The 11,255-nt window shown below is 43.3% G+C and overlaps 1 long non-coding RNA gene across 1 annotated transcript; it reads left to right on the forward strand.

The window, feature by feature from the left end:
* Positions 1–3,153: 3,153 nt before the first annotated feature.
* LOC134552492 (uncharacterized) lies at positions 3,154–9,752 on the forward strand. Its single transcript, XR_010080878.1, has 3 exons — positions 3,154–3,203; positions 6,965–7,348; positions 9,274–9,752. It is a non-coding gene; the product is annotated as an uncharacterized LOC134552492 (long non-coding RNA).
* The last annotated feature ends 1,503 nt before the right edge of the window (positions 9,753–11,255 follow it).

Here is an 11,255-nt window from a genome sequence, read left to right on the forward strand (position 1 = left end):
GAGCTGAAATTGGACTCTGGCTGCAAAACACAGTGCCAGACATGAATTCTCTTAAAGTTTGGTGTATTCAATGCTGGGAATTTGCTTCCACCCATGCCAGAGGTAACGGGATTAGCTGTGAAGCCCTGATCCCACTCCCTAACCTTCCCAGAGCTCAGGGCAGCCTGGGCTCCTGGTCTGAGCTCCAGGCCTCTGCAGCTGAAAGTGTTTAAATAGGAACGTCCATCACTCAGTGTGAATAAAAGTGAAAGTGGCCCTTTTAAAAGGGAGCGATGACTTGATCAAAATGCTGCTTTGTCATATCTGTTTCATAAAAATTTGCCCCCTCCGGGCCAATCCAGCTTGATGTCAATGGTGAACGCCAACCACAGCCTTGTCTCGGTGAGCGCCGCACAAAGCCTTAATTTCACAGCCTTCAAACAACAGTGAAAAATCACCAGGAACTTTCTCCTCGGATCTGGGATCTCCCTAGCAACCGCAGGCCAAGCATACTGTAATTCAATTTATGCCTTGAACTCCTTCAGGAGTCTCTTCTTTAAAATCTGTCACAGTCAACGTGCCTTGGGAAACTATTATGAGCGCCTGAACCTTTGACCAGCGGAGAAAGTAAAGCGTTGGTATAAATCTCGCCAGCATGTTTGGTCTGTTTTTATGTTGGGCGTATGGTACATTTAACATTCATCCCGCAGCCTCCACCTCTTTTCTGCTTGGGAAAGGCACCCTGCATCTGTCATGCTGTCTGCTGAGAAACCGGGCTGGCCATCCCTGAAAGGAGGCGCGGGGCGGGGGGGAAATGCCTCCGCTCGGCCAGAAGAATTGCTTTATGTGGAAATGCACTGGCATGGCCCTCGGCTGGTTGGGAGACGGGGGTGTCATGGGAAAGATAAGCAGGAGTGACCTGGCAGGTTTGTGAATGTCTCAATCGGGGCCTGAAGTGGGTTTAACAAAAGAGTGAAAGCTTAGCAGGAAAACACAAATGATAATGAACTGCTCACTGTGTTTAAATAGCCATCCCCCAAATAGGTCTGCAGTGAGCATTGTCAAGTTACTCGAGTCAAAGTGAGGTTTATAGGCCTGTAATTTTGGGGGTTATTTGTTTATGAGCCCTCTGTGAGCATCTTGAAAAAATTACTGCTTTCGCTGACAAATGCCATTTTTAAATTAACCATATGATGCGATGTGCTATAAATAGGATCCTTTCCTCTCTGTTAGCTCTGTGTCTCAAGTGCGGTCAAAAAGAGAAGGGATGAGCTTTTAGTGAGTAATGCTTGACAGGAAACATGTTGGCATTGAAATTTAGGGGCAGATTTAGGCTAGCATCAGTTGGTGGGGGGTACACCCAGGGACAAGAGGGGATCTGCTCCTTTCGGGATGCTGAGAGCCTCCATGCACAGCACCTAACAGAAAATGACTGCTAAAGATAATTTCCAAGTAATTACTTGAACATACTCCATATTCCAACTCAATCGAGTATTTTAGCCCAGGAGCCTCACCCCATCACCCTCTATTGACTGGGAACAGCAAGTCTGTGTACTGAGAGAGATTTTCCAGAAGGATCAAAATTAGACATCACTTTTCCACCCTCCTCTCTCACTTGGCTGTGGAACCACATCCTAAATAAAACAAAGTAGCAGGGTGCACCTCTGCAGTGGTTGTTATGGATGGCTGGTCCAAGTTGAAATTGCTGCTTTCACAGCATCAGGGAGCAGCTCCTAAGGAAGATTCTGTGCTCAGCCCTCACAGTCTCTGCTCAGAGAGTGGCTTCAGCTCCAGATGTGCTGGAGACATGCAGCAGCAGCCAACAATAAGTGGAGTACCTGTGTGAAATCCCACAAGCCCTCAACAGGGCAGGCTTCGTGCTCACTACAGGACTAGATTTGATCTCAGCAGTCTTTCCTCACATTGCTTAATACGACCATATTTATATTTTGAGTCCTGCTGTTCACTTTGATCTCAGGGAAGCCTTGTAATGCAGGCTGGGGATGGTATTTGGCTGAGCAGTAGCTCCATCTACCCTTAGAGAAGAACAGCCTGGAGCTTTTTCCAACATTTGGAGAAGTACTGAGATAAGGATGGTTAAAAACCAGCAAGGGTCTGAATTTTTGTCTGTAACTGAGTAAAGTCTTGGCATCATTTTATGGCTGGAAGAACTTACTCTGTCTTCAGTAAGGTTTACAGGGATTTGGCTTTGCAAAGTGGCTGCTGAAAGGCAGACAGGACCATGGATAAATGGTCAGGCAGCATGCAAAGCCATGGAGCTGGGCACTGCATTGGTAGTGCCCAGCAAAGCTGGAGCAAATGCCAGCAAATCTGAGTTGAGTTTTACCTTTCTCCTGGCATTTTGCTTTTCCCACGCAGTTCTGCTCATTAACCGTGTGGGTCGGAGTCACGGCCCTTGTCTGTGTTCCTGTGTGCACTGGCTGGTACAGGGAGGACTTTGGTGTAATAACACCCTGTCACTACTCATTACAAACACAAAATTGCAGCTGGAAGACCCACGGGTTCCCACGAAAGCAAGGCTGTCTTTCATCTTGTTGTCTCTGCTTTAAATAATTCCTCACTGTTCAGGCAAACTGAACAAACAGGTGGGGGAAAAAAACATGTATTACTAATTAACTAGAGATCATTGTTGTACACCAAACAATAATATCAAAACTCATCCATTACAGTGGAGGGGGACTGTTTACAGAGGCATCGATGAGTAAAACATTAGCAGCATACCTTTAACTGTTTTGTGTCCCTAGGAGAAGAAAATACTGGGATAGATTTAATTCCCAGAGTGGTGTACAAGTGGGTTACTACATCGTGATTAAAGTTGGGCACCCATTTTTTTAGGATAAGTCACACAGGAGCAGCTGGTCTGCCAGGATGGCCATCCCATCCCACAGTCACTCTCAGAGGCTCTGTGGTGGCCAGCACTGGAGCACTGGGGATGCCTGGATGCTTCAGACCAAAACCTGAAGCATTTGCAAGGGCAGGGGAGAAGATTATAATAACTGCTTTGCACCACTGGTATGTTGCTGGCTCTACATCAAGAGAAAAAAAAATTAAATATCATTTATCTTTCTCTGGAGAGCTTACCAGCCAAGTTTTGAAGGAATTATCTTTTTTGCATCTCCTGTTCGCTTGACTGTATAAATACAATACCTGCTTGAGAAAGGAACAACAGTGCTCCTTTCAGCCTTGCAGGATTTCAATTCACAGTAAGTTTATCTGACATCTCTCATGATTAGCTGTGAACTTATCTCAAGTAAGAGAGAGGGGTGGAGAGAGGGCAGGAGCGAAGAAGATAAGCACCAAACAAAAGATGTTTGTCTCTATCTCTGGGTGCTGCCTTAAACCAGCCCAGTCTGTCAAGTACTGAAATACGAAGTAGCATGTGAATTTTGCAGCAGGGAGCAGGAGGAGAGCATGGAATATAAACTCGTTTTAGACACCAAATATGTCTTACTGCTATTTTTGTTCCCTGACAAATTGTATGGCTAATTCTGTGCACTCGGTGGGGAAAGTGCTGTTAGCAGGTAAGAGCTTGCTTGAAAGTGCTGTAAAAGATTCCCAGTGATTACAAGTAAGTGTGGGCCAGAGGAAAACTGATTCCATTTCCAGCTGAGTCCTGAAGCTTGAAGACTTGAGGGTGCAAAGGTGCAGGTTTTCCTGTAGAGCCTGAGGGAATCTGTGATCAGTTTTAGACCACGATCCAATTCCCAGTGAATGTAATGGGGAAGGTCTTGTCTACCTGAGTGGTTTGAGGACAGAACTGGGCATTTTTGCCTGGTCCCCACCATGTGTGAAGCAGTGGACATCAACTGAAGTGATGCCACAAACACAGTTGTCACCAGTACAAGGTATTATACCAAAAGTATGAATGTATTCAAAAGTGTTTAGACAGAGGTCCAAAGGACAATTTCTTTAAGAGCTAATAAACATACAGAGGCAAAAAAGTCTTCAGGAGAGCAGGAGATCCCTGAGCTTCAGACAAGTGCCACAGGAAATGTCATGCTCATCTGCCTCAGGCTTCGTCTCTTGGTATCTGCTCCTGCCCCCCTCTGAAGGCCCAGGCAAGCTGCCCACTTCTTCTATCTCCATTCTTACAGAATCCAAAATAGAAGCAGAAAACTTCTAGTAAAATTGCCCATTATTTTTCAATAGAAAGGAGAGTAGCTTTGCTTTTAATGAAACGGGAGCATGATGTCCAGTCCTGGCTGTGTGCCTGACAGATAGCTGTTCTCTGGATGTTCTTGTTGTGGTGTCTGACATTACTCAGGGGCTTCCCCCTGCTGTAGACAAGAAGCTCTTCCAGAATAATCCTGAAGCAGTAGTTGCCCCTGAAATAACTGTCCCTGAGTAACTCCATGTGTGGAAATTTTTATTTCCAGTTACCAGGATCTTGTGTTGGTGGATTAATCTAAAATGTCTTTTTACCAAATAAGAGTCTTCATCTGTGGGTTATTCAAAATTGCTGTCTTGACTTTACCTCATCTTTAACATGACAGACCTGTCAAGTAAAAAGGGGCCCAAGGACACAAGCTTATGTGGTAACTGCTGGCATATGCTGATTATTATTCATCATTTCACAATATTAATAAAGTTTTAGCACACAAATGGCTTTTTCTGGAGTCACCCAAAGTGCTTTGAGAAATCACAGTGGAGTAAGCAGCCTTATTTCCATTGCACAATCAGGAAAAACTGAGGAACAAACACAATAAGGCATGATGTTCTAAAGTGATTAGTAATCTGAGATGTTCCATTTTGATCAAAACCTAAAGGAAGAAACTGAACTTAAGACAATAATGAGCATCTAAACTTGGAAAACAGACCCTCTGAAAGGTCCTCTGTACCCAAGACTGGATGCAACAAAACTTTCTTGTGAGTCCTGAAGATATTAGCTCTGGTCATGAAGATATTATTATTATCATTATTGATATATGCAAATATAGATTGGGGGTTCTCATTCCTTACACATTTTCAAACATATGGCAGAGTGGTGCCTGACCCTCAAAAGCTTGTTCTTTTGACAGCAACACATAATCACTGGAGAGACACTGAGCAGAAACTGAGGCGAAGGAAAATCAGATTTTTCCATTTCTGAGATGCTCAGGGAAGTGGCAGTGTACTGCCTGCTCAGCTGCTGTTGGGCTGGATTTTCTCATCTGCTTTAGACAAAAGGAAGGAGCTGGTGGAATAACGAGGGCAGGTTTTGGAGTCATTTGGTGGGAATTCTTCATTTTCCCCATTTGGCAGGGAAACTCTGAAAAACATTTCTTGGAAAGCGTGGGTCTGGCCTCATCTCCCCCACCTGCTTAGCAACTTCAGGGAAGGTTTGGGAAGCAGCACTAAGCCATTTTCTTTCTCCCTCAGCCATTTGCCCTTCTCCCAGGCCACAGTCAGCATTGAAGTTTTTCTCCTTCCCCCCTCTTTCTTCTGTTGCAACGCCAGTGGTGTCTCCTGGCACTTTCTGAAGTGAAGTCAGATTTTGGCACCATCCTTTCAGTTGTGATGAAAGTTACAACAGGGAGGGTAAGAGGAATTTGATAACAAAAGACCTCTCGAGGCCTTTTCATCTTTGAACCACTGGCAGTGCCAGTAAAGTCCTGTTTCTATCTCAGCATCAACGATCCCAATTCTGCAAAATAATAAAATGGAAGATAAAAAAAATAAGAATTACTGCAGCGAATCTGTTAAATGGTTTTTCTTTTACTAGATTCCAACAAATTGCTTAAAGCACATCTTAAACTGCCTTTATTTTTAGGAATGTAAATGCTCTGAAGGACAGATTGTACGGTGGCTGGCATGTCGGGAGTACCAAAGACAGAATCATAATCCTCCCCCTCATTCTTCCTGGCTAAATATCCTTATGTGGTCAGAGTGACCCACTGTGCAGTCCTGTCAATTTCTAAGTGGTTTGAGATAAGTGTCCCTTGATCACAATGGAAAGTTGGTGCAAAATTTCTGAGAAATAAGCATTTTGAAAAACCATTGACAGCTGGCAATGAAGAAAATACGCTCTCCTCCCCTGCCCATGCTGAAATTCTATGCTTAAATGTAAATATAATTTGAGCATAAAGCAGTAAATTTTTTGAGTAGTAGTCTAAATAGTGGCTAGAGAGGAAAAAAAATCAGACTGAACTCTCCTGACCTCTGTGTGTGTGTATTTGACAATATAGCATCTCTAGCCAAGGTTTAAAAATGGTGCACTCTTGCATCAGGGGGTAGACTGGACCTTATTTCTAAACTATGCTGCAGTATTAGACATATTCATTTGTCTTTTATTTCTTCAGTTTGGTTTCACAGAAATAAAGGGGATGCCTTTGCCAAAGCACATTTTTCAGAGTGAATAATGATGAAAAAGACGTGGTCTGTTTGCCAAAGTGCAGTATTTTTCACTAATGCACAGAGGCCTCCTGTGGTGGGAATGTCCAAACTGGGAGGACCCCCTGGGTCGGGGACAGTAGGTGATGGAACTCAAAAGGTTCAGCACCAGCTTAGAGAGAGGAATGCTGTCAGCAGCTCTCATTTTGCCCTTCAGATGAGGCTTTTGCTCCTGCCCCACACTAGGGTGGTAGGGCACAGCCCCAGTGTCACAGGCTGCGGGGAGGGAGGCACAGCTGTGGTTACTGGGAAAGCCCTCTTCAGAAATCAATCCGAAATGTGACTTTGCTGGATTGGGACATAAATGCCTTTGGTTATATTTTGGGTTTAGTCCATGTCCTTCTTAGAATCATAGAATCATAATCATAGAATTATTTGGGTGTGGAGGGACCTTAAAGATCCCCTGGTTCAAATTCCCCCTGCTATGGGCACCTTTCATCAGACCAGGTTGCTCAGGACATCACCCATCCTTGCTTTGAACACTTTCAGAGATGGGGCAGCCCCATCTTCTCTGGACAATTTGTTCAAGTGCTTCACCACACTCTGAATAAAGAATTTCCTCCTAACATCTAATATTCATCTAATTCTTCAACAGTGCTGTTCTGACTACCTGGGAGAGATTGGAAGTTTCTCCACGTTGAGTTTTCCAATCTGTTCCTGCAAACGTCCCACCTATTTCCAGAGGGAGAAGTCAGATAACGGGTCAGATAATTCCTCAGTATGGACATTGCCATGGTGTCCTTTCAGTGATGCCTAAAGCATTTGCCATGAATTTCTGGTGAAATTTGTGAAAAATGCTTTCTCAGCCACTTCTGTGACGTCACCCACTGGCCTTTGGTGTGTGAGCATTTCCAGGAACACAGGAGCTTTGCAGGACCATGCCCTGGCCTCCTCTGTGGTGTATTTACCACCTCAGAAAGAGTGAAGAAAACCTCACAAAATTCAGAATTCTTTTTAACAGTTGTTTTGCCATGGAAGGGTAAGTTATATCTCATCATTATTCCAGCTACAACTAAATTCTGGCATCTGTTAATAGAAATACATTGTATGTGGACTGCATTTGGTCTGGGATATACAAAATTGCTCTACTGCTAAAGATTGTGTTGATTGTCTTGTTGTTTTTGGTTTTTTTTAACATTTCAAGAATCCAAGAGGGAGAAGAAATTCTGCACTGAGTATTGCTTCCCCTGTGGTACTGATAGTGATAATGGGCTCTCCATTTGTTAATACTCTCCAGCAAAAGGACAGGTTCAATGGCTGGTATATTTTGCCTTCCAGTCTTCTTGGGCACCAAGTTTCTCCACAGGAGTCTCTGACATGAGTAACACACACACAATAGAGTGACCTCAGCCCAGGTCTGAGGGGGGAAATGCTCTCAGGCCTTCCTTGTTTATAAGACAGGCCATAAGCCAGCTTTCACCCTGCTCTACATCAAATTCAAGGTTAGGTGACGTAATGTAGGTCAGGATTCAGCTGTGTAAAATCTGAGAGAGGACAGAAAAGACTCTGCTGGCTTCCAAATGCCTTAATAAGGGCATCTTCTTTTAAAGAGGGGGTTAGTCTGAAGTAACTTCTCTTATGCTAACAGTTATGACTAGGCAAGTGTAAGCACTTAAATCAAGTTGGATTTTCTATCCAAGGCACTGCTAAAGTCCACAGTTTTCAACTGCCTAATCTAGTAGCCTGTGCCTGCTCAGGAGCATCATTTGTTAGGGGAGGAAGATTTGAAGTAGAGAACTGTATATAAATGGCTTTAGTCAGAAACAACAGCCCAAATAGTTCATAGATATCTTAATGTGAAACTATAAATTGCAAAACCAAAAACTATGCTTTAAAAATGGAAAAAAAATTAGAAATTTTGATTCATCAGGGCCTGCAAAGTTTCATATTTTCTGCAATTATCTGAGGAGCTTCAGAAAGAAGACTTCATGCATGCAGTGCACTCACACCCACACACACAAGCACATGGAATATATCTCCAGTTACAGGTGTTTCAAACTGGTGCCATTTCACCAGACATGAGCCCTTCACAGAAGGGGACCTTGAAATGCTTCTGCACTCCTCTTGCAGAATCCAGGCATTACAAAAAGTCATAGAAGTATTGGTTGGAAAAGACTTTCAAGATCATTGAGTCCAACCATGAACCCAGCACTGTCAAGTTCACCCCTAAATCATGTCCCCAGCACCACATCTGCACATTTTTTAACACTTCCAGAAATGTGGAAGTGGTGGTGTTTCCATCATTTCCCTGGGAAGCCTGCTCTAATGCCTATTCCTATTTCAGTGAATAATTTTTTCCTAATATTCAATCTAAACTGGCACTGGCAGTGCCAGTCTGATGAGACTGGAAAGGCCAGGGTTTGTCTTGTTTAGGATTGACCCAATTTAGTACTTTTACAAAAAATATGCATTTGCACTGCAGGTTTGCTCTGTGACTGCCAACAAAAGGTTATAAGAATAAATTTATAAGAACAAATGAAATAAAGGAGCACAGGAAAAGAATCCAGAGAAAGATGCTTGTTGGTAGAGCTGGCACTTGCCCTTCGTTTTCCCTCTGGGACAGATGTTGGTGTATTGGCAAATGTTATTTCAATTAACACAAAATACTCCCAGCCTGCATCTGATCTGTTACACCACAGTCTCCTCACAAAAGGAGCATTGATTTAGGGGGCTCGTTTCACAATCCTGTTGCAGGACAATATTGGTGGGTTTGAGGAGAGATTTGCCCTGACACCTTTTGTCCGTAGCTTGCCAACACCATTGTCTGTGGTGCATAATCTGATTTAGCTTAATCCAGCCCTAATGGGAACTCCCACCTAGGAGCTGGGGGAACAGGAGATATTGCAAGATTTCCAACAGGTCATGGTGGTCTTTTTTGTTTTCATTGTTTGCTGCTTAAAAAAGAGAAAGAAACCCAACCTGAGCTCCCCCCGAAGTGGATGGAGAGAGGAAGGCATCTCCAGAAGGTGGTGAACTGATCTCCCATTTAAAGCAGGTCTGAGAATTTAACCTGGTGACTCCTCTTGTTTTTGTGTGTGCATGTTTGTGTGCTATTCTTTTGGATCACAGAAATGAACACTATGATAATCTGAACTAAAGTATCTTTGCAAAGACCATTCAACCCCCATGGAAAATCCATCCGTCAGGACACTGAGGTTTATGCCAGACTTGAAACACTGAAATCATTCCTAAAAATCCAGCATATACTGCAGTACTTTGCTGAATTTGGACCTTCCAGAGTGCAGAGATGAAGGATTTCTTTGCAGTCTTAATTGTTTGTTTCAATCCTATTCAGACTCTCTCCTTGTTTTGTCCTTGATAGAAAAATGCAATCCCTAAAGCTCCCTTTCATCTCCTTGCTCTGTAAATAATTTTGTCCTAAGAGACGCCTCCTTTTTAAATAAATTTAAAAAGAAAGATTACATTTAGTGCGGTTTACTACATCATGCTGATTCTGAGAAAAGTATTGATAAAGGAATTTGTGCAAATCCAAACCCTGGATAACACTGGAGATCTTTAACCCAAGACTGCTAACTGTTGTAGTAAATAAAGAAGTGAACACATGTAACATTAAAATTAATTTCAGAAGCAAAAGTAAATCTTCTCTTTGTGGAAAGAAACTATTCTTCTCAGATATTTTATTTATGTGCCCAGATAATTTATTCTAAGTTTTAATCCCACTGCTGCCCCTGTTAATGTGCCAGGTTTCCTTATCAGTGATAATGTCCCTGTGCCTTTCAGTGACAGCCACACACCCCTGAGGATGGTCCCAGATGAGGCTGAGACAGAAGATTGATAAAGGAATTGAGTAAAATACCACTTGCTCTTCTGAAAATGCATTCCCTGAGAGAGAGAAACTTTTTCCCTGGGAGAATGTCAGGTTTGTAGCTGCCTCCTATATAGGAGACATATAATCAAAGAAGGAAAGAAAGTGCTTCTCCAAAAGCTTTAAGGGATGATCCAGTTTAGCATCTCCCCAGCCTCTACCCCACCAGCTCAGTCTGAACCAAAGCAGAAGAGGAGGAAGGTATTTGGCATCCTCAATTCTCTGCAGGAGCCCCTCTGCTTGCCTCTGTGTCATTTTGCTCAACACCTAGCAGAAAGTGATAACAACAACAGAATAAACTTTCAGCAGCTCCGATTAAAAGAAAAAAGAGTCCACTGTTTTCTCTCTCAGAAGCACAGAGAGCTAGAATGTCAGCCAGCTATCAGCAATACCTGGAAAACATTGTGTTCTCTGCCAGCAAAGCTGATGAGGGTTTTTTATTTTAATGGCTGTGCTCTGAAAGGTCTGCTTGTTAGGTACATTGTACACCATGGGAATGAGGTGTGGGGCAGTTTTGGCCCTGACACTCTGGGTTTAGTTTTTTGAGGTTTTTTTTCACGTATCTCTAAGGGGGGAATGAGGCAGCCTGAGCTCTGAAGGGTTCTGTCTGCTGTTCCCATCACGCCCGTGTTACGCATATCTGTCCTTCACCATGTGATTAAATCAAGTGTTTTGTGCCAGCACAAAAGTTACAGCAGAAAGAGGTGCAGGGATTAACACACCACGTACTCAGAGAGAGCTTTCAGCAAAGCAAGATGCAACCAGCAAAGGGCAGCATTTTGTCCTGTGCCCCCATGGAGTGGGAGTTTGGGGTGGGTAAAGTGTCCTAGACTTTCAGAGGAGAGTAGAGCATTGCTTGGGATGAATAGCTATACTAGAAAATTCAGTCTCCTGCTGTAAACCTGCTCATTGCACAAGGGCTGGAAGCTGTTCACTGCATCTGGTTGCAGAGCTGCAGGCTCCAAATTTTGATAGTTACTAGAAAAGGGTTTTTTCCTCCAACCTGAAACATAAGGAAAAAAAAGGAAAACACTGCATTATCCACGTGGGTAGTGCTGAA

The sequence above is a fragment of the Prinia subflava genome, chromosome 7, assembly GCF_021018805.1.
Source record: "Prinia subflava isolate CZ2003 ecotype Zambia chromosome 7, Cam_Psub_1.2, whole genome shotgun sequence".
NCBI classification, from domain to species: domain Eukaryota; kingdom Metazoa; phylum Chordata; class Aves; order Passeriformes; family Cisticolidae; genus Prinia; species Prinia subflava.